Below are 26371 nucleotides of genomic sequence, written 5' to 3'. Positions count from 1 at the left end.
CTCACCAGTCTCACCCATATGCTTTGTAAACCTACTCTGGGCTCTAACCAGTAATCTACACTGCTAACTTTCCAGAGACAGGACATATGAACTCTGTGTCACTTAATTGTTGCTGCCCTTGCTCATACACTTCCAACTGTTGGCTTAGAAAGAACAGGAACGAAGCCTAATGTACCTGGAAGCCTCCATCTAAGAAGAGATTGCATAAAGGATGCCACGTCACCTTTGGTACAGACTTCATTTATGGTCAGTTCTGTGAACTGGAGCAATCCAACGAACATTCTAGTTAAGTCCAAAGTGCAACACTAGTTATAAAATCCATACCTGAGCTGTCCTAGAACTAAGGATCCTTGTCTTGCTCTATGCTCCTCTTTCCCTCCTCCTTAAAAGTGTTGGGGATTATGGATATGTGCCATCAGGACCAGCTGCTGCTACTGCTGCTACTGCTGCTGCCACCACTGCTGCTTTTGCTTTTCTGAGTCTCACTATGTGGCCTTGGGTGGCCTAGAGCTCACTGTGTGGTCCAGGTTACCCTTGAACTCTTGGAGATCTACTTGCCTTTGCCTCCTGGATGCTGGGATTAAAGGCATGGACCATCACACTCAGTTATTATTATTATTAGTAGTAGTGTCAAGTTTTACGTCAACATGACATAAGCTAAAGTCATCGGAGAGGAGGGAATCTCAATTAAGAAAAAGCCTCTATAATATCTGGCTGAATGTGAGCTTGTAGGGCATTTTCTTAACTAGTAATTGATGGCGAAGGGTCGAGCCTATTGTGTGGGTGGTACCAAGCTGGCTGAGGTGGTGGCCCTGGGTTCTATAAGAAGGCAGGCTGAACAAGCCATGGGAAGTAAAGCAGTAAGCAGCACCCTCCATGGCCTCTCCTCTGTAACAGTTTCTGCCTCTGTTTCTGCTTCATCCGAGCTCCTGCCCTGACTCCCCTTGAGGATGAACAACACTGAGCGCTGTGGATGCAGACGCCAAATGAACCCTTTCCCTCCCAAGCTGCTCTGCTCACGGCGCATTATCACAGCAACAGTAACTCTAACTAGGACAATTCTTCTTCTTCTTCTTCTTTTTCTAGACAGGGTCTCTCTGTATAGCCCTGGCCGTTTTGGAACTCACGCTGTAGCCCAGGATAGCCTAAAACTCTCAGCAATCCTCCCTGCCTCAGCATTTCAGGTGTTGGCTTTAGATGTGTGAGCTAGCACACTTCAAGCCCACCGATGATGATCTTTGGAGTTACTGTCCTTTTCCTAGAAACAGTGAGCTAGACAGGCGTTTTGGAAAACAATCAGAAACCTTGTTAAGCTGCTTTGAGATAAGAGACGTGGTGGTGGGAACTTCCGTTGGAACGTGTTTGCCTCTGAGGTGACTGATCAGTAGATGCATTTTCATCAGGAACATGGATCTATACAGTGTAAGAGGCTCATCAGAGTTGTGTCAAGGATTGTCAAACCTGATCTCACTTGTACTGAGTCACTTAAGGATGAATGGCCCTGCTAGGAGAGAAAAGCATCGCTAAGTAAGAGTGAGTCATAAGCAGGAAGTTGGGAGGGCTAAAGGCGCAGACTGCAGCCTTGACAGGAAGGAAGAAACGAGAACTAAGCAAGGTAAACACATCTGTTATGAGTAAGACTAGGTGATGGCTCAGGGCAGGGTGGGCAGGAGCACAGTGTACTTCCTGGGAATGAGAAGGGGGCTCTCAGAGGCAAGCTAACCTGACCAAAGGTAAGAGAGCATCCAGACGGAGCTCAAACTGACTGAGGAGAAAAGCAGGGAAAGGGGGAATGAAAAAGAAAGGGCATGGTAAGTAATGAGTTCATGAAGAAAAGTCTCTAGGGGAGGAGGCAGGTGCACCATCACCCACTGCAGAACCCCACACACCATCCCCAGTGTATGTGCTCCTTCTAATCAAAGGTCAAAGCACAGCAGATTAGAAAAACTCTTAGAGCTTTGTGGAAGGACTACATTTGGGATAACCAAGATCAGGCCCCAACACTTGCTCAGTAATCTGCTAGCAGGTAGGGTCACAGGGAGATGTGTCTCCTTTATAAAATGAGGGTTATGTTTCCTTCTTGTGGAATGGCTATACAGATTATTAATACAGGTGCTCTTAAATGACATCCATTTAGCTGATAGGACAGATGACCAAATCTTTCCTCTATATGACAATGACACACGCTGATCGTACACCGAATATTCCCAACTAGATGGCTGCTTTCTGTCATAACTTGGTCTTTTAGCTCCTTGTGTTTAGAACTGTGTCTTTCAAGGAGTCAATGGGTTTATCCCCAAATCTGTCTATAGCAGTCATAACTGGTAGGATAAGGATGTGCTTTACCTTAGTAAAGGTGAGATGCTAAAGCAATTGTTAAAATTAGTTGTGGACAGGATCACTAGAACATTTGTCTCAGAAGCCATGAGACCCTGTCACCATGCCTGCACACTGCTTTGAAAATGTCTGTGTGGTGGTACACGCCTTTAATCCCAGCACTTGGGAGGCAGAGGCAGGTGGATTTCTGAGTTCGAGGCCAGCCTGGTGTACAGACTGAGTTCCAGGACAGCCAGGGATACACAGGATACCCTGTCTCGATTAAAAAAAAAAAAAAGAAAAAAAAAAAAAAAAAAAAAGAAAAGAAAAAGAAAAAAAAAAAAAATAAGAAAATGTCTGTGGGTTCATCTTCCATTTTTGGTTTTATCAATATAAACTAGAAGGTCTTGCCAATCCATTGCAGGCATGGCTTATGTGTGAAAGGGAAAACAAGAGAATCACACATGACATTGGGGAAATGCATGGAGAAAAATGGAGCTAGTATTTCTCTCCTATCACTTTTAACTGGGCCTAGTCAGGCTTTTCATGGGGAAAATTCAGCTGAGTTTCTGATCAATAAAATGAGGCTGTTTTGCTTTAAGGTGGAGAAAAAAAGTTTAGTGAAAACAGAAGCAGGGGCGTGGCATTTGCCTCGCATCCATATAAAGTGTCTACAGTAACGGTGACATCATTTCATAAGAATTCCTCACCATGCTGCTTTTCCTACTGTGGCTGGGACCTAACCCAGAAACCTAATACATTTTAATCAAGCACTTTATCAATATCACCGTCCCTGAATCCTTAATCAACTTGTTCAGTCAACTAAATGGAAAGGAAAGAGAAAAATGTTATCCTGGGAGATAATTATCTGAGTATCCACCTTTAAGAATCTGTAGGTGAACTAACAGCATTAATAAGTCAGTCTGGCAAAGGTTATTGGGCATAAAACTAACATTCGGTGAAACCACATGGCAGAGTAACAAACTACAAACTCCTTCCCACCACAACAGCAATTGGTAAGGACTCTCAGAATCAACTTCATCAGGATTCTGAAAGCAAGTTGGCACGCTGCGAGAATTGCTATTAGTTAAGAAAATCCCAGGAGTCTCGGTAAGAAGGCTTATGTTGGTTCTTACTGTGTGCTATAACTTACAGGAACCCAAATGCTGCCAATACTCGTGTTGGCCCTAAAAACAGCAAAGTGCATCTCAGCGCAAGCTTCTTATAGCAGAGGCAGCAGAAAGGCCCTATTTTCAATAATTATGGTTGTTTTTACTTCTCTGGTTCCATTCATAACTTGCTTTTGTTGTTATTTTTTGAGATATGGTCTTATAATATTGCCTTGGCTGGCCTAGAACTCACCATGCAGACCAGACTGCCTTGAAATTCTTAGAAATCGGCTTCGCCTCTGCCTCGCCTCTGCCTCCCAAGTCTAGGGTGAAAGAATGTGCCACCACACGGCTGGCTTGCTTTCATTATGACTAACTTGAAACTCTCTTGAGAATAGTAGGGAGAGAGACATTTGCTGAACACATTAAAGGGAAATGCATTAGATAACATATATGAGACTAGGCATAACAGTGGGACAGAGCGTTGACAGGTGATAACATTTATAAGGAAAGGCAGGGATGAGGGCTGGGAATTAGAAGGTCAAACCCATGGTACTGTGGATGTCTGTGAAGAGGTAACTGAGAAGTCCCAGCTCCCACTTCTGGCTCAGAGACTCTAGTCCAGCAGGAAGCAAACACCAGGGCAGAGTTGCAAAGAGCCTTTGTGTGGCAGTGGGAAGCATAGAGCAGGGTCTACTAGCACAGGGGGTGTTTGGCCGCCATAGCTGTTGTTTTAACAAGTTTAGCAACTAGCTGGGGATATAGCTCAGTGTCAAATGTCTACCAGCATGCTTGAGAACCCAGATTCAATCTGCAGGCCAATCCTGTAACCTTAGGACTGTGACGTAGAGGCGGGACTAGGGTTTCAGGGTCATCCTTGGCTGCAAGAAGTTCATGGCCAGCTGGAGACCGCCTGCCTCTGCCTCCCAAGTGTTGGGATTAAAGGCGTGCGCCACTACCGCCTGGCAAAATATGCTATTTCTTATACACACCATTGGTGCAATCAGAAGGCAATGGTAAAAAGAAAATATATCTTATTTATTTACTTACAACTCCAAACATATACAACTCTTTTGACCATATTCACCTCTATTCGTCTTCTCTTCCTCCTTACCTCTCTCCCTCCTTTCTTTCCTTTTGTGATCCACTGTGTTTTATTAGTTTGTCCATGAGAATGGGGGATTATTTACTTGAATAAGGTCAACTTACCAGTGGTTATGGCCTTTGTAGTCCTTATTTTAACATTAAAAAGTTAACATAAATGTAGCCATCTGGTAGATAATAATTCTATTCACTGGGAAGTTGCTGATACTTCTAGGTACTTTTGATGTGTGTGAGTCTGTCTATCTTCCATGTACTGTCACTTTAAATGTGTCATCACTACTGTACTATGAAGAGATCTAACTTATATTGCTTTTGGGCCACAAGAGCTAAGTTATGGTTGTTTCCAGTAGCTCTGTGTGGGGTTTTTGGTTTTTTGTTTGTTTTTTTGTTTGTTTGTTTTTTGTCTATCTGCATTCAGAATTTTTATATCAACTATTTTCAAACTGTCTGGTCTAATTTTTTATTATGCTAAGTAGCTAGCCCAGCTTTGACTTCTGCAACACACTGTAACAAAGAGTACCCAGGACAGGAAGGCTACTAAACTAACCTCACTGAATCTTTGCACACAGATGCAAAACTGCTTCCAATAGGATTTGAAAGGTATTCCATGGGAACTTGGTGTGCAGAGCATGTGGCATCTATGTTAGTAATTGAGAGGCTTCTTAGGGACATGAGTCACATATCACAGCTAATAAAAAGGAGAAGATCCAGAAGTAAATCTACACACCTATAGACACCTGATTTTTTTTTTTTTTTATAAAGAAGCCAGAAATACATACTGTTTAAAAGAAAAAAGATAGCATCTTCAACTAATGGTGCTTGTCAAACTGGATGTCTACAAGAAGAATGATACAAATAGATCCATACTTACCACCCTGCACAAAACTCAACTCCAAATGGATCATAAAACCAGACACATTAAACCTGATAGAAGAGAAAGTGTGGACTAGCCCTGAACTCATTAGCACAGGAAAAGACTTTCTGAAGAGAACATCATTAGCACAGGTACTAAGATCAACAATAAATAAGTATAATCCCATGAAACTGAAAAGCTTCTGTGTATTAAAGGACACCTTGTTAAGACAAAGTGCCAGGCTACAGAATGGGAAGATATTTTTACCAATTACACATCTGATAGAGGGCTAATATCCAATATATATTAAGGACTAAAAATAATATAGAGAACAAATAATCCAATAATCAAGCTACAACCCACAGATCCATAGAGGCTAGGTAAAGAGTAAGGAACTTGGAGAGGAGGAGATAGATCTTAGGAAAGAGAAAGAGAATAGTTATGAATGGATAAGGTGGCTGCGATGAGAGGATCAAGTTGGAGGGAGATGGAAGAGAGATATGAGGGAGCTAAAATTAAGGGCCATTATACTACATCTAATATAGTAGAAACTTATGAAGGTGATCTAAATGAAGTCACCAAATAACAGGGGAGACAGAGCCCTGACTGGACACCTCTTGTCACCAAATGAAGCTTGCAACCCAGGAATGGATTACATGTAATTGAATTATTGGCCAAAGGGGTCCACATGGGAACCCCCACACAACCTAGGCGGTTGCTCTCCACGAACAGGTTCACTGAACATGGAGAAATCCAGCTGGTGCTGACACAGAGTCTTCAGCCCTTGTTCTAGCATCTTTGATACAGGAAGGTGCTCTGCACAGTACCAAAAGAGAACCGTAAACACCAGTTAAGCACAACCTCTTGGATAAATGATGGTGTCCTGCCTGCAAGATAGGCTAGAGCAATCAATGGTGGCACAAAGCTTGTGAGAGCAGCCAACCAACAACTGATTTTACTTAAGGCCCCCTCCATGAGATGGAACCTATATCCATCAGTGCTTGGGTGACCAAGAACCCGAGACTAGATAGCTCTGGGGTCTGGGGTAAAACCAAATATTACTGTTTCAGAAAAAAGAAACATAACAGTAACATTAGCCATAGTGACACTATGCTGTAGTCAGATCAGTGCCTTGCTCAGCCATCATCAGAGATGCTTCCTCCTGCAGCAGATGGGAACAAGTACAGAGACCCACAGCCAGCCATGCAGAGTAAGACCTTGGAACGCTCACTACTAAACAGAATGTCTCCATCAAATCCCTTCCCTCAGGACTCAGGGAACCCCTCGAAGAGGAGGCAGAGAGAGTGTAAGAGGCAGAGGGAATGGAGGTCACTAAGGAAACAAGGCCCTCTAAATCAACATGATCAAAGCTCTTACGGGCTCAGAGACAACATGCACTGGGCTTGCATGAGTCAGCCCCAGGTCCTCTGTGCATGTTACAGTTCCCAGTTTAGTATGTTTATGGGATTCCTGAATGTGGGCATGAGTGTGTCTTTGATTCTTTTGCCTTCTCTTGGGCTCTTTTCCTTCTGTTTGTTTGTTTTGTCCAATGCTAATGTGTTAGTTTTTGTTTTTTTCTTATATTTTATTATTTAAACAAAAAGTGAGTACTGAGTGAACTGCTGTATTTGTGCTGTTGGTGAAAGACCATCTAATACCAGAGCTGAAATATAGCAGTTCCTATATCAGTGCAGGTTCTTATTCATGTGTGTGCAGCCCTTGTATGCATTCGAGCCCGGTCTACAGAACGGAACGTGAGGAAGATGAAGAATAAAAAGGCTCTTGCTTTTGCCCCATTCTCCCTTATTATTTAGACTGTTGGTGTATAACTTACATACAGGTTGGTATGCTGGAAGATACAGCGGGCCCAACAGCTCTTCCACAGTTGCTCCCAGGGTACTGCACCAGGCCGAGTTCTTCCAGCCACAGGCACAGATGGAGCATCTCCATTTGCAGAAGCTGCTCACTGCACTGTCTTCACAGCACAGGTGGAGCAACGCGGCTTTAAGCCATGCTTCAGAATACATCTGATTTTTCTTTTCTTTTCCTGTTTGCAGTTTTCTCTGTTTGATTCATACTATTTTCTAGGAAGACCCTAGCACATACATTGCCAGGGAAGCAATCTGGAAACTGACTTTTGTGATGGGTCAGCTGACTTCTTGGATATTTGTGTATCCTCTAAGTCTTAAGGACTTAAATGTTTAAAAGGCTGGAGTCATTGGCCACAGAAATCACTGTCATTTTCTGTAGGCTTTGCCTTTTTTTTTTTTTTTTTTCAAAGAGGTGATTCATATTTGTTTCCCTTATTGTCCTGCCCTCCAGCCTTTGTTTCCCCTTGTCTACATGTGCTTCATTAAGTTACACGTGCACATGTGGAGCTCTGGGGTGTTGCTCTTTTGGTACTGGAGATCACACCTATAACTGCTGACTACCAATTAAAAGCATCTGTGTGTGAATGGTAAGTTCCTGGCTTCAGTCTTCCTTGGGCTTTATCAGTAATCAGTACCACCGTATTTGTTCAACAAAATCATATAAAATATTACAAAATTAATAGTTTCTGGGTGTTGCCGAGTACAGTGAGTTCACTGGCCCTTCAATAGCTAAAGAAGTTTCACGTCAAAGTTTTTTTTTTTATTTAAAGTCAGAATGTGGGTACAAAACCAAGTGGCTAAAAGTGAGCCTATTTTCAATCGTGTTCCATGTTTTTAACATATGAAGAAAATCAACCTTCACATAACTGCCTTAGAACTCCTATGGATTTCTCTTCACAGACAGATTGACACTGATAAGCATTAAACCTACCACCTATTACTTCACATGCCACTCAGTGGCAAGATTCAGATATGGGAAAGAATGACTGAAAGACTGGAGTCCTGGAGGCATGAAGTCCTCAGCCTTCCCCCGACTCCAGGAGTAAGTGGCTTCACCTCTGAGGACTTCCTTTCCTAACTATGAGGGTGAAGGAGATGCCCTACACATGTACCACCAGCAGCCCAGGTCTATAGCCTGGCACATACTACCAAACAGAAATCAATCATGATGTTTACTTTCAGTATCTATTAAGTGGGGGGGCAGGATATATTCTCTTCATACTGTAGGAAGTGGCACTATTCACCCATATCAACACCCTCGTCTCTGCTCCATCCAAGATTGAGGAGAGAAAAAAAAAAAAAAAAAAAAGCAGCAGATATTCAAAAATATATACATCCCAGACATCGAGGGGCTAACCTGTGATCCTAGCTTGTAAGACAACTGAAATACTTATCATTAGGCCTTCCTAATTAATAGTTTGATCCTTCAGGATTTCTACAGACCCATCAACTAACAGGGTAATGACTGGGGACTGCAAAGAGCCCCCGGATTCCTTCTCTAGCACAGCAATCAAGCTGCATCTTTGACTGGTTAATATCCAGGTCATTAACTTTCCCTTAAATTCCCTTCCACCACCACCCCACACTGAACTGTGCGTCTTGAACCTTGAGTTTCCCATAGGCTAGCCTGTACTCTTCCTCCCCGCCCAGATTTTCCGAGATTAGTGGGTCTTGACAGAAACAGAGCTGCCCTCTAGCTCAGATGTGAAACCAATAGCATGGTCATCTCTCAAAAGGAATGTTTGGCTATGCTGAGGTGAAACTCAGGCTGTCACCACTGGCCACTGACTCCCCAGTGTCTTCATGTAGCATCCGCAGCATCCCTAGCTAGAGTTTTGAATGAAGCAGTCAGTAAGAGAACAGATATGATGGCCCACAGGACCACTGTACTGTTACATAATCCCGGTATTATCTTTATATGAAGGCATCTGCTACTATCTCTTTTGACCTCCCTTCTGACATATTTATAGTCTGCTCTGGTGAAGAAAGACACTTGTTCACTGTACTAAAGGACTGAGTCAATAAGCAGAAATATTACCAAATTCCTAAGAGCCATCTTGTCCTGCCCCTCACTCAGAGTTCAAGATAACCCTTGAATCTGTCACTCCTGTGGTCTTCTGGCCCAAGACAGGGCAAGTCAGCCTAGCGTTAGGATAGGAGGGTGGGAAGGACTGTATAGAAACCAAACTAACTGAGTGGACTCCTGCTTCTCAGAGACAAACAAGGAAAGGGAACATGAGTGGGAACCCGATATCCTGTCAAATAGGTGAACCCATTTCCAAAGTAAAGTTCATGTCTTCTACAACAGGGAGAGGAACAGAAATCCAGGAGAACCATATCTTTTGTGCTGGTGCTTTCTAACAGAAGAAAATAGGAACCACTCCTAGGGAATGGTGCCTCTCTCAGGACCAGGACTGTGTACTAACTGGAAAGACTAATGACTCAACTAATTGTCACACAAATTCCCATGCTATGAAATGTTTAGGTTTCTTTTGTTTGTTTCCTTTTTCTAATAGTGAGCAATCAATTCAGGGCCTAGCACAATCTAGGCAAACCCTCCCCTCTGTTACTAAGAGAGTGCCTTTCCTCGTTTGCTTTGCTTTTTGAGACAGTCTCACTAAGGCACCAGGCTGGCCTTGAACTCACTGCATAACCCAGGCAGGCTCGGAACTTGTCATCTCCTTGCTTCTGCTTTCCATGTGCTAGCTGATAGGAGTGCACCATGCCCTGCCGTGCTTAGTTTCTCCTAACCTAGATGTTGGATAGTTGAAGACTAGGATGTGATTCTGTCACAGGATCTGGAACACCAGGTGACAGAAGCCACCTTGACAGATGTGTCACCCTAGTAAAGATCACCCAGTAATCTTTATGATCACCAAAATTAAGACAAATAATTAACTTGATTAAGTATGCAGTAGCTGAAGTAAGCTACACCTAGCCAAGATCAAAAGAGCACCATTCCCTGGGGGTGATTCCTATTTTCTTCTGTTAGAAAGCACCAGCATGAAAGATGTATTTCCTCACTTTTTGTTCCCATCTCTATTGTAGAAGTCATGAACTTTACTTTGGAAATGGGTTTGCCCATTTGAAAGGACATCAGGCTCCTTTTCCTTGTTTGTCTCTGAGAAGTAGGAGTCCCCAAAATGGAATACTAGCAGAGAAATAGAGGAAACTGCACCACCCAAATGGCCAGAAATGTTACTCATTAGGGTAAGCTTCCTCCCTGCATTAATTTTATGCAGTTACCAAACCAATGCTAGCTGTTTAACAATATGTGTTTAATCTCCCAGTTGGTAAGATATCCAGAGGTGCCTGTTTCTACTGTTACTAGCAAGGCAACATAAAACCTTACAGATGTTAACATAGGAAGAGTTTTGCTACTTGTTTACAAGATAAAGAAGTTGTGGTTGCATTGCTTAAAAAAAAATCTTCAAGTTAAAATTACTTTTGTTTCTTCTACAGTATTTAAAGTATGTTGCATTGATTGTATACTTTCTAATTGTGTTAGTGTGTGTTAGTGTGTTGAAATCCAGCATGTCGGTTATGGAGGTCTATTTTGTTTTATTGCCCTGAGTATCACAGAACCTTGGTCTTCTGAAAAAAGCTTGCAAGTAATGGAAGAAGTAAGTCAGGCTTTAAGCAGAAGCAAGAGGGTACTGGGCTTAATTATTGCTGGTGTAACAGCTTTAATTTCATTAATTGCTAGCACCACTGCTTCTGTAATTGCTTTGACACAAGAAGTTAAGACAGCTACTTTTGTTAATCATTTAGCAAAAAATGTTACTAATGTGTTGAATATACAAGAGAATCTAGATAGGCATTTGGAAGAATGGATTGATGTTCTTGATCCTATTCAAATTATTGGAAGGACATTCAGAATTTAAGAGTAAGGAGCCATCTCGAGTGTCATGCCAAATACCATTAGATTCATGTTAGTTCTAAAATTTACAGTGGTAGTCATTATAATTAGGAAAAAGTTTAAAGACACTTGTAGTGTATTTGGCATAATTCTAACACCTATCTGGATGTTTTAACTTTGCAGAGTGAGCTTATGAATTTAAAGAATGCTGCTCTGCTGAGCGTTGATGCAGCAGATACTGCTGATAAAATTACCCATGGCCTGAGGTCAGTATTTCTATTTTGGTCAAGCTTTAAGAATGGCATATATAGCTTGATCATGGTAGCCTTTTTGTCCTGGGAATACTTTTATTCCTGCCCATCATGTTAAAGTTTGTCTTTAACAACATCAACATGTTGGCAGCTTGAACCTGAAAATGGACCCCAAGACAGAGTTATTAAATTAACAGGTTGGCAAGTCAAGGACAGGTAAGTCTGCACAGAGCCTTACCAATCTAAGACATAAGTGCACTACTTTTGATAATGCATATTCCACAACGGATAAGGAAGGCATTCTTGGCAGAATGACTTAAGACATGCTCAGTCTTGTTTATGAAATAAAAAAGGGGGAGAGGCAGAGAGCTTTTGGGGCTGTTTGGCAAGAATTTGACATGGGCCAAGGACAAGGAAATGGGCTGCTTGGCAGGAATATGACATTGACCAAGGACAAGGAAGTGGGCTTCAGGCAGGAAGCTGACATTAGGCTAGAACAAAGAAGTAATTTCAGGCAGGAATCTAAATTTTAGGTTGGAACAAGGAAGTAGGCTTCAGATATGAAAATGACTTTGGGCTAGGATAGGGAAGTTGGCTCAAGTATATTGGTCATCCTGATAAGCCCTTAGAAACAGTGATCCTGGGAGTGTTCATGGAATTTTGTTTATTGCCTTGCTCATTCTTTGACTATTTGTGTTTATTGTCTTGCTTGTTCCTTGACTATTTGCATCTATTATATTGCTAGTTCCTCAACCTAGAACTGACCTTAATACTTGCATGTAATTAAAATGGTATAAAAGCAAAAAGGAGGAGGGGGGATGGGATGGGGTTTCTGAGGAGGGGAAATGGGGAGAAGGGATGGCATCTGAAATGTAAATAAATAAAATATCCAATAAAAAAAATCTTAATAGATTTTGACAGTAATTGTATGTGTATTGGATAAAGAATTATTGTACAGTTTGGTATATTGACCTGTATTTTAATATTTTTTTTCTAGGAGCTCACTTTTAGAATACAGGTGGATTCTTTCTTTCTTTCTTTCTTTCTTTCTTTCTTTCTTTCTTTCTTTCTTTCTTCCTTCCTTCCTTCCTTCCTTCCTTCCTTTCTTTTTTTTTAAGACAAGGTTTCAGGTAATTCAGACTGGCCTCACATTTGCTACTTGGTCAAGGATGACTGTGATTCTGATCCTCCAGCCTTCATATTCCGAGTGCTGGGATTACAGTCATGTACTACACTCAGTTCTGTGTAGAGCTGGTACTGAACTTGGATGTTGCACATAATAGGCAAGCCCTCCACTGACTGAGCTCCACCTCTAGTCTCATGGGAAATTTTCAAAATCTACTCTTGACTAGACTGAGCAGTATATATTTACAACAGGTGAGCATGACTCACTTCTGCTAAAACGTTTCATGGACTTTTTCAGTGATTCTTGTTGTTGGATACCTTATTTGGTCTCTGACCACTTCTCTAGAGCAGGACTTTTAAACAGCATGACTGGCAGTTTTTCAAATGGGCGACAAATGGAACCTGTAAGGGGAGCTCCCAAGCTTTGGGAAGAGAGGCCTCTTTGGTCAGTTCTAGCAGAGTCTTTAAAGGAAGCAGAAGAGGCTGAGATTCACTGAAGCCTCCTACCTTATATGCCAAATATGCTCCTCTCTTTCCCGTGCTTATTGACACTTGTATTTCCAGCTCAGACTTCTCTGAATTATGAACACATTCAGCACCTGTGCCTGGATGTTTAGAATGTACCTCAAGCTTACCATGTCCCAAACGATGTTTTCCTTGTCAGATGTGCCCTCCTGATGAACACCTATCCTACAATAACTCCCCATTCACCTTCTCAACCTATTGTCTAATTCAATCATCTGAACCCTCTAATCACTTGTCACATGTCCACTCTTAATTTCATCATAATTGTTTTAAAATGTTTTTGTGTACCTGTATGTGCCGTGCAGGAGTCCAGAGTCCAGTGGAGGACGCTGGTGTCCTGCTTTCTCTCTACCTTGAGACAGGGTCTCTCACTGAACCTGCAGCAGGCAGAAAGCCCAAGTGATTCTTTGATTACCAACCCCTACAGCCAGCACAGTTACTGGTGCACATGACCATACCTGGCTTTTTACATGGGTTCTAGGGATTTAAACTCAGTACCTCACATTTGTACATCAAGTGTTCTTACTTGCTGAACCATTTCCCTAGCCCTCTTAAGTCACAGTTATGTCACATGGTTTACTGAAAGTTTTACAATCCTGCCACTATTCTTGCTTCACTAAAGTCATTCCTAAAATGGCAGCTGGGCTGGATTATGTCTTAAAGCATAGGTTACTGACACTATATCTCTTTGCTCAGAACTCAGTGGCATCTCTTCTCAAGTATGGTTTAAAGGTCCATAGTCCTTCAGTTTTTGAGACCTCAGATTATCTCATTTCTTGTTTTTTTGACCTGCTTCTTTACTGTGTCCTAGCCTGACTTGACTCCAAGTTAACTGGTTTCTTTGCTTTTCCTTGACTACAGTCTCATCTCATCAAGACCCCCACTTCAAGGATTCTGCCTGAAATGCTCCTTCGCTGCTCTGCAATTTGCTCTCAAGTTTCTGTTTAGATGTTGTCAGTCACTCCAAATGGTAGCCATTTCTGTAAGCCTTGCCTTTGTGGTTACATTCACACTGCTTTATCACTCTTCATGGTGGACCATGTGACCTGTCTATAGCAGGGGCTGCTTCTCCACACTGATGGGGCTAAGGCTAAGGCCATTTATTTTGCCACTGCTACATCTCTACCACACAGAACACTTCAATATTGAAGGTACTCAAGAACTACTGTAGCATAAGCAGATTCTGATCTCTTGCCACTAAGTTTGATCATTCAGTTGCCAGTGCCCATACCTTTTGTATAGTCTTGTCCACTTGCTAAATCCCACTTTTAGATGATTTAGTCATTAATTCCTGTGGAAATTTCTCCCCTGAACCTGACACTGCACTTTCCCGTCTGTTAATTATCCTCCATTAAACAGTGAAAGCAATTTCCAGGTTACACATTTGTGGGCACACAACAAATGTTTACTGTCTCTTTTCATTCCAGCCTCACATTCTTCCAACTAGGAAGAAGAATTTTTTTCCCTGCCCAAGAATTTCAGCTTCCACCCATTACTTTTACACAGCAAGTACTCTTAGGAAAAAGCATTTTGAGCTCATGCATATAACCTCAGCACGCAGGAGGCTGAGGCAGGAGGATCAGAGTTGCAAGGCTACCGTGGGCTATACAGTGTGTTCCAGGGAGTCTGGGTTACAAAACAGAAACAGAAGCAAAACACAAAGGCTTTTTTCTTTTCTATACTTTTTTTTCTTGTGCCCCGAGTCATCTCCCCACAGCCTGAGCTCAGTTCATACTTACCATGCTCTTCCCTGTTTTTGGCCTATGGGTTCAATCTTTATGCCTCTGCTAAACTTTCACAACTAGAGTAAGAATAAATGAAGGAAACTTCCCTCTGCTCACTTCCTACCAAGCTCTATGTCTTTCAAGGGCAATCAAGACAGTGAAAGAAGGTTCTAGTTCAACCTAAAAAATTATCCCTCCCAGGCTGGGTGTCATGATGCATACCTCTAAGGAGGGGGAGGCAGGAAGGCAGGAGGTCAAGGTTATTCTCAGCTATACAGTGACTGTATATAAGGAGACAGCCTGGACTATATGAGAAAGTGTCGAAAAAAGGAGGAGGAAGATAAGGAGGAAGAAGAGGAGAAAGAAGAGGAAGAAGAAGAGGAAGAAGAAGAGGAGGGAGGAAGAAACAAGGGAAAGGGAAAGGAGAAGGGAGGAAGGAAGGAAGGAAGGAAGGAAGGGAGGGAGGGAGGGAGGGAGGGAGGGAGGGAGGGAGGGAGGCAGGCAGGCAGGCAGGCAGGCAGGCAGGCAGGCAGGCAGGCAGGCAGGCAGGCAGGCAGAGGGAAAAAAAGAAAGGATCTAGAGAGAGCTCAGTAAAAAGCTTTGCTCTACTAGAGGATCCAAGTTCAATTCCTAGCACTGATATTGGTGAGGTCACAACCATCTTCAACTCCAGCACCAGAAAGATCCAACATCTTCAAACTCAGCAGGCACTTGCATGCATGTGTGAATATCCTCAAAGATACCCATATAATTAAATATATTTTTTAAATGCAGTAATTAACCCCTTATCATAAAACTACAGCATACAGTCAAATGAAGCAAGCCTGAAAGAGTCCCAGAGCACTCACAGACTGTCATTCTTTTCTCCATCTAACCTTATTCAGTTCCATTTTGGTTGGTTCCTAACCCCAGACCAGACTGTCTCTCATGCCTTCCAGTATTTTCTCAGCCTAGCATTTCCTAGCACGGCATTTGGTGTTAACCTCTTTCTGCTCTGTTTGCCTTAGCCGGATCCCACCAGAGCTTCCAAAATGGATGCATTTATAACCCTGAATGCACATTTGGTGTGCTGGGTATGTAGCTCATGTTATTACACGTTTGATCCCTGGATTTAATTCACAAAACTATGTATCTCTGTGTACACACATGGACACACACTCTCCTACAGAGTTCTGTATCAATTCTGTACTATAAGAACTGATCCACATCCTGCTTGTACAGTCTTACTGATTAATAAAATTGGTAAGCTATCCTTTCTATCCTGCTGAATGCTCTGTATCTTGCCTACTAATATGATTTTTATTGAGACAAGGTCTCCCTATGCATCTTAAGTTGGTCTCCAACTTACGGTTTATTAATTCCATCTCCCTATACAAGAGTTACAAATGTATATTCCCCACCTGAACAAATAAAACCATGATTCTATACACATATTTTTTTTTTTTTTTGAGTATTAGAACCTAAGAAGTGAGACGAGAGAACTGGCACATTATGAAAGGTCAGAGCAGAGCTAGTTTAAAAGTCAACAGGCTGACAGGGAGCCTACACAGGCTAGAGCTGCACAGGTCTCTCCTGCCCCTCCTCTACACGCTTGCTCACCTGTCTACTGTCTTCTGACAACTCTGTCACTTCCGGAGCTGTTTATAGAAACAGAGCTTGCGTCTGTTCAATCTGATGTTCCTATCTTGAATGACTCATTCACAAGAGCCCAGGCTGCAATTAACTAGCAATTTCACATGGGTACACGAACATCACACAGAACATTATGTACTCTAAAGGAGGCGGGGGTGGGGGTCCTCCATGAAAAACAAGAGACAGGAAAAGAGGGCTTATTATTTTCATTAAGCCTTACATTCCTTTTTTTAATAGTTTTTTTTTTTTTTTTTAAGAGAATGCCATACAAAGCTTGACTTTAAAACAAAACAAGGTTTTGTTTTTTTAAAAAATAATCTGTATGGGTTGTTTTATGACTATTCCATGAAACAAATGCTACCACTTTGTCAGAAATAGGCTTATTATCCATTACCCAACTACTCATTGGTAAATCAAACCCACAATACACAGAAGCAACAACAAAATACTAAATAATTTTCGTTCTCATAATCATATTAAGTTATAAACAACTAGGCATATGAACTTCCCAACCTCAAACAGGATAGCAGTTTCATTGAATTTTACTAAAAATGCATGTACAACACAGGTGAAAAAGCTCTTGTCAGTATCCATAAGAAGGCCCATGTAGGGGCTGGAACAATGGCTCAACAGCTAAGGGACTTATTCTCCAGTTCAGTTTTGGTTCAGTTCCCAGAACCTACACTGTGTTACACAACGGCCTGTAATTTCAGTTCCAGGGGATCTGATGCTCTTTTATGGCCTACAAAGACATTACATGCATATTACACACATACATACAGGCAGGCAGGCAAAACACTCACATACATAAAATAAAAGCAAATACATGCTGGGTAGTGGTGGCACATGCCTTTAATCCCAGCACGTGGGAGGCAGAGGCAGGTAGATTTCTGAGTTCGAGGCCAGCCTGGTCTACAGAGTGAGTTCCAGGACAGCCAGGACTACACAGAGAAACCCTGTCTCGAAAAACAAAACAACAAAAAAAAGCAAATATATATTTAAAAGGTACATGTATTGGTAATTGAATCATTCTATAGGCTAATTCCTGTCTGTAAGTAATTTTGATAAATCTCATGAGAAACTCAAACTTTCCTCTTCCGGGCCTTTCATAACATCTCTAAGTGGCTTATTCTCTCCTTTGTCTATACTTAGTGCATTTTAAACATCAAAGTGATCATATACAAACAAAATCACAGAACTTCATGACAAAACTGTTAAATATTTAGGCTGAAGCACTAACACACTCATGTTGCCTAGTCCACCTGACCACCTTGTTATGAAGGTACTACTATCATTTGTGAGGAAACCTCAGGAAATTACATCACTTGCTCAAAACTAATTTCACATCATGCTACTTGAAATTCTAAGTCATACTGGAAGTTTCTAGCTCCCACTGCCCTTTGGAATCATCCCTAAGGTAACTTCAAAACAGTCTAAAGCCACAGAGTCACTGCACCCAGGTGCTCTATGAACACTTCCAGTGACATCCCTCAGAGCTCTTGAGGCTTGGCTCCGTACCTTTCCAAGAGCACAAATCACACAAACATTTTGATTTTGCCATACACACAGAAGACACATTCATACTACATGATAGTTTATTGTATTTACAGCATACTAGCTCATTTTTGTGACAGGGTTCTACTATATGTGATCTAATTTTCAAGGATGTAATTTAAAAAAAAAAGATTTATTTATATAAAATTTATTTATACTGTGGCTATCTTCAGACACACCAGAAGAGGGCATCAGATCCCATTACAGATGGTTGTGAGCCACCATGTGGTTGCTGAGAATTGAACTCAGGACCTCTGGAAGAGCAGTCTTAATCACTGAGACACCTCTCCAGCCCAACGTAATATTTTTTAAATGTACATAAATTGGAAGTACTTTGTGGCTTAAAAAAAAAAAAACCACTAATTTCCACATAGACTTGGAACAACTCACAATTTTGCTCTTGACGGTACTGCCTTGATCTTAAAAGCTACTGACTGATCGGGATGGTGGCTGCTGCTGGTTGTATCTGGGGCAACAGCTTAAAATGATAGTGTCTGTCTGTGTTGATTGAGACTTCTGTACTAAGAGATACTGTTTGACAGCATTCTGTTCACATATTTCAAATTGGTACAATTTCTAAAATGGTACAATATTCTAAACTGTTTGCTGTCATTTTACCATTGTTCACACCTTCTGGAGGAACAGACCCCAAGGAACTTTTCTTTGATCATGTATAGGAAACAATCCCCCGCCAAACTATGACATTTTACAGTGAGATTGTATATCTTAACCTCGCTTGTAACTCTGGTTCTCTTGCTATGTCTATCATATCTCTGAAGTCTAACCACTCAAGAGTGGTTTCTGGAAGACATAAATCTACTTCTGAGTATTGTTCTCTTGTAAATCACAAATGTTTTCGGTTACATCGGTTACATCTTATAATGGTGAGTCCTTTCCAGCATTTTGGTTTTACTTTGATAGAGCCTTATTTATGAAAGGTTTTCCTATAAAAGTTAGACTTAACAAAGATGGGAGTTACTCCTTGATTATGTGCTATAGAATGGAGTTTGTGATCAGGCATGAAACTAATCCCATTGTACGCTTCCATCAGCACTCTGGATGACCAGGTATACACCCACAGATGCTTTTTCTCATCAGGTCTCAATACTGGACAATACCCAGATGTGACTGCACTTTTCTTAGAGATAGTGTCTTTCGTTAGCCCTTAGTTTCAAACTTTCTGTCTTCAGCTTTAGTAGTTAGAGCCGTTGCTAATGGAATGTTGAGGCTGGTTTGATCTATTCACAGCAAATTTTTATCATTGGAAAGTCTAGCTCTTAAAATTCATGTGTGCACTGGAGTACCACTTTGTAATTTTCTTCACCAACTTTTATTTTTAGGGGCTGGAGAGATGGCTCAGAGGTTAAGAGCACTGGCTGGCCTAGAGAGCAGCTACAGTCAACTTCGACTGTGGTGGCTACACAGTTCTTAACTCCACTTCTAGGGGATTCACACCCTCTTCTGGCCTCCACAGGCATCTGGATATACATGGTGCACCAACATACATGCAGGCAAAACAAACACACATACATATAAAATACCTTAAAATTCTTTTTTAAATTGAAAAAAATCTTTTATTCTTCATTCAAATCATGGCTGATTGCTTGGCATAAGAGGACTAGCTTTTGGCTCATCTCAGCTTTCAGCATAAACTTCTCAATGATCTCTTACAAAAAAACCAAATTTAACAATTATGTGTGCATGCATGTGCATGTCGGTCATGCCGCTGTGCAACTGTGGAGGTCAGAGGACAACTTGGTTTCACTGTGTGGATTCTAGAGGATCATTCTCGGGTTTTCAGATTGGCAGCAAGTACCGTCATCCACTAGGCCATCTTGCTGGCCATTACTTTTGATATTTAATGGAAGTGAAACTTTCCTTTCTCTAGAACACTCAAGACCGCCGGGCGGTGGTGGCGCACGCCTTTGATCCCAGCACTTGGGAGGCAGAGGCAGGCAGATTTCTGAGTTCGAGGCCAGCCTGGTCTACAGAGTGAGTTCCAGGACAGCCAAGGCTATACAGAGAAACCCTGTCTCGAAAAACCAAAAAAAAAAAAAAAAAAAAAAAAAAGAACACTCAAGACCACTGTTGGGTTAAATCAGCCTACTTTCAAAGATGGTGGCAGATGGAATAACCTAGCCTTACTTTCCTGGTCCCAGCACGCACACATACATTGTGCTCATTAGTCATTGTGTTCAATAGTTTCATACAAGTCTAAAAAAGTTAGGGCTAGCAAGATGACTCAGATGCTTCACAAACACAAAGGCACTTGAGTTCAATATCCAGAACCCATAGAAAACAAAAGTGGTGGTATACACTTGCAATTGCAGTGCTGCAGAGAGGGATACAGGTTCCTAGGGCCTACTAGTCAGCTAGTCTAGCCTAATTGGTGAGTTCCAGGCCAGTGAGAACCTATGATTTATTACCTCTTAAAAGGCCTCCACCTGCAGTCATATTCTAAGTACAGAGATTACGACCTCCACATACAAATGTGAGTTGGTCATATTCTAGTGTGCAATGCTGACATGGGACTCTATCCGCAGTAGCCCCCAAATTTTAACCCACTTTATCAACTCTTACATGCCAAATCTCATCTAAGTGCCATTAATATAAGGTATGGCTGGACTTGTGATTTATTCTAATGCAAAATTCTCCTCAGCTATAAGCCCCTGAAATTAGAAAAGTTATCTCTTCCAAAATTCTAATGGTGAGATAAAAACAGGAGACATCCCCCTTCCAAAGGCAGGAAATCAGAATATGGTAGGCCACACATAAGTCACTAAGTCCTACAATCTGGCAAGGCAAATGCCATTATTGTTTTTATTGGTAGCAATGGTTTTCAGACAGGGCCTTTGTAGTCTAGGCTGTGTAGCTAAGGGCGACCTTGAATTTTTGGTCCTCCTACCTCCACCTCTTGAATAGTGTAGTTACCTCTACTACCTCCCCAACTGGGAATTAAATTAGAGCCTTGTGTTATATTAGGCATTATCAAATTAAGTCCACACCCAGCCCTTAGATCTTTAAGTCTTACAAATAATTCTCTTTGAGCAAGATATAATGAAGAAGAGCTGTAATCCTATGATCTGAGACTGAAGCTGTAAGTTTGAAGCTAGTCTAGGCTACTTTAGTAATTGCTTAAAAGGAAGGAAAACCTTTCTAGCTTCCATACTGTATTATTTGGCTTAATATGAGTGGCAATTCTGCCTTTTAGGCTCCGGGTAATAACACGGCCTAACTTATAATAAGGACTTGACTCTTCTTGTGGAAACAGTGGCCCTACTGAGATCTCCTGGATTATGGTTCTAAACCTTCTTTATGCTGTGACTCTTTAATATATTTCTTCGTATTTTGATAACCCTCAAACATAAAATTTTCATTGCTACTTCATAGCTGTAATTTTGCTACTCTCATGAATAATAATGTAAATTGTAATATAAACATGTAAAAATGCTCTTAGGTGACCCCTGTGAAAGAGTTGCTTGACCGCCACAAAGGGTTGAAAACCGCTGTTCTGGATCTTTCTTTTGGTGAAGATAATAAATGCTCACAGGCAGCTCTCTAGACCCACGAATTGGAATCCCTGGACTCTTAGAGACTTCTTTCATTTTGTCCCACCACTGAGCGTCAAGTGTCAGCTGGCAGCAATCCTACTAACATAAAGCCCTTCTCTAGTCTGGCTTTCAGTAGTTTCTGCTAACACAGATCAACACCGTTTCCAGATCATTATTTGTAATTTCTCAAATTTGGTCTGAGCATTTTTCTAAATCTTCAAGTTTTAGTTCTTCTGGGCTTAATAAGTCATCCTCAACTTACTTCTATCACATTTTACTATAAGCAACAAGAGACACCAGGTCACACCATTAATATTTTCTCTAGAATTGTCAGCTTTAGGAGCTGGCAAAAAAAAAAAAAAAAAAAAAAAAAAAAAAAAAAAAAAAAAAAAGTGCTTGCTATGGATCTGACAACCTGACTTTGATCCCCTGATCTCATAAGGTTCAGGTATCAGGTCCAAAGGAAATTCCAATTCCCCAAATTTCAAAAGGCTGTCCAATACCCAGAGATGATTTCAACTCGGACTATTTCTGCAGTTAAACTCAGCATTCCTCAGGAACTTGTGAAACTGGCCCCCATCTACCAAAAGGAGTCATTTCCAATATCTTTGGGGGGTGGGGGTGGGGGTGGGGAGATAGCTACTTGTGGTGCGTATTTGCACATCAAAGCTTATGCTGAACCAAGCCTAATGGTGCATGCCCTTTAATCCCAGCACTCAGAAGCTAGATCTCTCAGTTCAAGGCCAGCCAAAAATACAGAAAATACCTATCTTAAAAACCAAATCCAGAGGCAGGCAGATATCTGAGTTCGAGGTCTACAGAGTGAGTTCTAGGACAGCCAGGGCTACACAGAGAAATCCTGTCTCAAAAAACCAAAAAAAAAAAAAAAAAAAAAAAAAAAACCCCAACAAACCCTAAAAAACAAAACAAAACAAAAAAACCCCAAACCAAACCATACCAAACCAAACCAACAAAACCTCATGCTGACCTGCAGGCTTCCTCAGTACCACAAGTACCTGTCCTTTCTAGCATCCTAGCCAGTCTCCCTTCCTCCTCTATCCTCAGCTCCCTCCAGGTCACAGGCGTCCCTCTCCCCAAGCTACTCATTCTTATAGCCATGCTATTGTCACTATGTCTTCTCTATTCCCTGATACTCTTCTCTCTCTTGCAGATAGCCCTGGTCATGTCCAGTCTGCTGGTCATGCATGGTCAGGCTTCATCTTTCTCTGCTCTCGACTCTTCCAGATGCTTCTGGCTGTTCTCTTTCGTGTCTACAACTAAAAACTTCCCCTTAACTGTATCACAGAGTCATTGCATTGTCAGCTCACACAACAAGGAGAGAACTGACCCTCCTAAGTTGTCTCTGACCACCACACATACACCATGGCATGCATGCCTTTCTTCCTGCCTGCCGTGCACAACTATGTACACACATACACATATATTATAATGTAATAAAGCTAAAAAGTTCTAGCTAAATATCCAAATTCATCACTTATGAGTGCATCTACTTTCTACAAAACATAATAATTTGGGGGCTGGTGATACAGATCAAAGGTTAAGAGCACATACTGTTCTTGCTTGTAAATGATCTAACATCCTCTGGTGTCTTCATATGTTCAGTCCTTTGAATGAGCCTGTGAATCAACTGCCACTTGTCTTTGAAGGATGTGGTCTCAGTTATTTAAATTGTACTAGTTACAAATGTAGGCACATTCTGAGTACTAGAGGCTAGAATGTCAATGTATACATTAGAAACTCACAGTTCAGCCCCAAACAAGTTGGAATAAGTTAGAACACGACTATGTTCATTTATCTGCAAATTGAATAACACTTTTTCCAGTCAACATGCTAGTTGATCATGCAATGGAAGGGCAGAACAGATACAGTCTTTAACTCACAGAGGTGGCGGTTCAGTGGTATAAGTCGCAGGCAAATGAAGAAGGAAGGAGTATATGAGAATGTACTGAAGATGTACATTCATCAGCTCTGGAATGTGCACACAGGAAGAATATGGAAGCGAAATATGTGCAGAAACTTCCAGCAAGAGGAGGCAAGCCAGCGCATTCAAGGACAGTAAAGGAAAGACACAAGGTTTGCAGCTGTGTGAGAAAGAGGGATGATGTAATCCAGCATCTTAATTACACATCATAATTACCAGACTTTGTCCTAAGAACAAGGGGAAACAACTGAGGCTTTAAAAATAATTACGTTTTTTTTTTTTTTTGAGATAGGGTTTCTCTGTGTAGCCCTGGCTGTTCTGGAACTCACTCTGTAGACCAATCTGGCCTCAAACTGAAGAGATTCACCTGCCTCTAGCCCCTGAGCATTGGGATTAAAGTGTGTACTACCACTCCCTGGCTACAATATGTTTTTATTCTTAAAAGATTACTAGCATGGAAGAGACACAGGGATTGCAATGCTTCTACACCTGAATACAGGAAGAGCATTCCTTTTATGTAAACCTGTGAAATGTTGGCGGCTAAAACCCACATTCATGAAATATTTTAGGTGGCAAAATTCTCACAAATTCCTTTTGATGGATTGAAAATAAACTGGATGGTGGTGGGCATGCCTTTAATCCCAGCATTCCAGCAGTGAGGCAGAGGCAGAGAGGTGTTGGGAGCCAACTTTTAGCAGAAAGCGGCTATCAGCTTTGCAGCCATCTTGAGCCATATACCCTGACAGGAGACTTGGATTACAATAGCCTACAACAGCTGAGCACAGTCTGATAATCTTGGTTTAGATACCTTGGGTGTGTGAGATTAAAGGTGTGTGACTTAAAGGTGTGACTTAGAGATCAGATTTAGAGACAAGACCTAAGGGCATGATTAAAGGCGTGACCTAAAGGCATAGTTTAGAAGTGAGACAGAAGGTGAGAGGCAGACAGGAGAGTTGAGAACAATTTGGAGTAACAGAGAATCAGACACTTCAGGGAGTACAACTAGGAACTAGGAACTCAAGACTTGGGACTTGGACTAGGAAGAGAGACTGAAGAATAAACGGGATTGAAACACACTCTGTCTGGTCTCCATTCTTCGAGTCCATCCTCACTCTCTCTCTTGCTGAACCCCGACCTGCAGACCGGAGAGGCAGCTTGGGCTGGAATACAGTGGCCGCCAAGCGCAGAGTGGAGAGGGCCTCAACATTTTAGGCCGCCCAAAGTGGGGCAGCCTAGGCCCCAACATTTTTGGCCGTCCGAACGTGGGACTAGTGTGGTTCTCAACAGAGAGGCGCATAGGTCTTTGTGAGTTCAAGTTCAGCCTGGACTACAACATGAGTGCCAGGACTGCCAGGGATGTCACACAGAAAAACCTTTGTCTCAGAAAAGCCACCAAAAAAGAAAGGAAGAAAAAAAAGTCACCTGCTGGGGTTAGTCAGACCTCTTGAGTTTGAGGCCATCCTGTTCCTGGGCAGCCTATATAGAAAAACCCTGGCTTGAAACCAAAAAACCAAACCCAAACAAAAAACCAAAAACCAAAACCAAACCAAACCCAAACAAAAAGCAACAAAGAAACAACCCCCCACCTCAAACAACAAAAATAGAAAATAAAAAGTATCAGACTTCAAGTTTTCCATTTGCAAAACCCAGTGGGAAGGTACATCTATACATTCCAAAAAATTCTGGAGACCCAGATTTTGAGAGACCACAGGTTTATAGGAGCCTTTCAGGATTGAAAGCGGAAGTCTGATAATTCAGTACAAACTAGAGGTCAAAAGAGAAACAAACACAGGTATAAGAGAAAATATTTGGGGTCAACACTATTCACTTCTATAGTATGATAAACACTGGTTTAGATTTTTGTGGATGCACCTATGAACCAAACAAATTCTAGCAGGGCATGATGGATGGGACATGTCTTGAACTCCAGCACTTCAGGGGCAGAAACAGGCAGGTCTCTGAGTTTCAGGCCAGCCTTGGATGCATACTGACAAATTAAACAATACCTATCTACTAGTACTATGACAACAGGACAGTGCTAAGAGGAAAAAGGTAGGGCATTTTATTCTGGATTGAGTCAGCAAAGGTAAGAACAGTAAAGACGGAGAGCAATATTGTAAATAGGGGACTGGTATAAAATGAGGTCCAGAAGAAAAATGCAAAGAACCATATTATGTAGAATTAAAGGAGAATTTTAATTACCCTTTATAAATATACATATTACTACTAAGTCACAGCTCCAAGGTCTTATTTTAGACTAAACTAGTTGCTGTGTAGATAAAAATTATGAGGTAGCAAAAGTGGGGAAGAGGGGACGAAGACATGACATCCAAATGAGAAATAATGAGGTCACTGGAAAGGACAATAGAAAACTGTCTAGAACTGAAATGTAAGGAATGTGAAAATTAAAGAGTAAGAGGAATAGAAGGCAGAAAAGATTTATAAGAAACACAGCCAGAGATATGGACAGAAACCACAATATCAAAGAAGCATATTATATATGCAGAACATATTGCTTAGTTTTTATTTATTCCTGGCTGTGTGTGTGTACTCATGAAGACCAGAAGAGGAATTGCGGTTCCCTGGAGCTGGATAAAGAGGTGGTTATGAGGCACCTGATGTAGGTGCTGGGACTTTTAAGTGCTGCTTATTTATTGTAATGGAGGAAGGGTGGGTATGCCACAGCACATATATGGAGACAAGAGAACAACTAGAAGAGATGGTTTTCTTTCTGTCTTTAGATAGGTCCTGGAAATTGAACCAAAGTCCTCAGGCTTGCTAAAGCTAAATATATTGTTTTCTGTTTCTTTGTTTTGTTGGGTTTCTCTGTGTAGCCCTAGCTGCCGTGGAACTTGATCTGTAGATCATGCTGGCCTCGAACTAAGAGAGATCTGCCTGCCTCTGCCTCCTGAGTGCTGGGATTAAAGGTGTGTGCCACTACTGTTGGACAATGCT

The 26371-nt window shown here is 41.6% G+C and overlaps 1 protein-coding gene across 1 annotated transcript in view; it reads right to left on the bottom strand.

Moving 5' to 3' along the window:
* The window catches only part of N4bp2l2 (NEDD4 binding protein 2 like 2), a 68426-nt gene that overhangs the window by 10229 nt on the left and 31826 nt on the right, over nucleotides 1-26371 (bottom strand). The gene's annotated exons all lie outside the window — the stretch shown is intronic.

The sequence above is a fragment of the Arvicanthis niloticus genome, chromosome 24 (genome assembly GCF_011762505.2).
Source record: "Arvicanthis niloticus isolate mArvNil1 chromosome 24, mArvNil1.pat.X, whole genome shotgun sequence".
Classification (NCBI taxonomy): Eukaryota; Metazoa; Chordata; class Mammalia; order Rodentia; family Muridae; genus Arvicanthis; species Arvicanthis niloticus.
The sequence above is the reverse complement of the archived record's forward strand: the minus strand, read 5'-3'. Positions and strand labels throughout refer to the sequence as shown.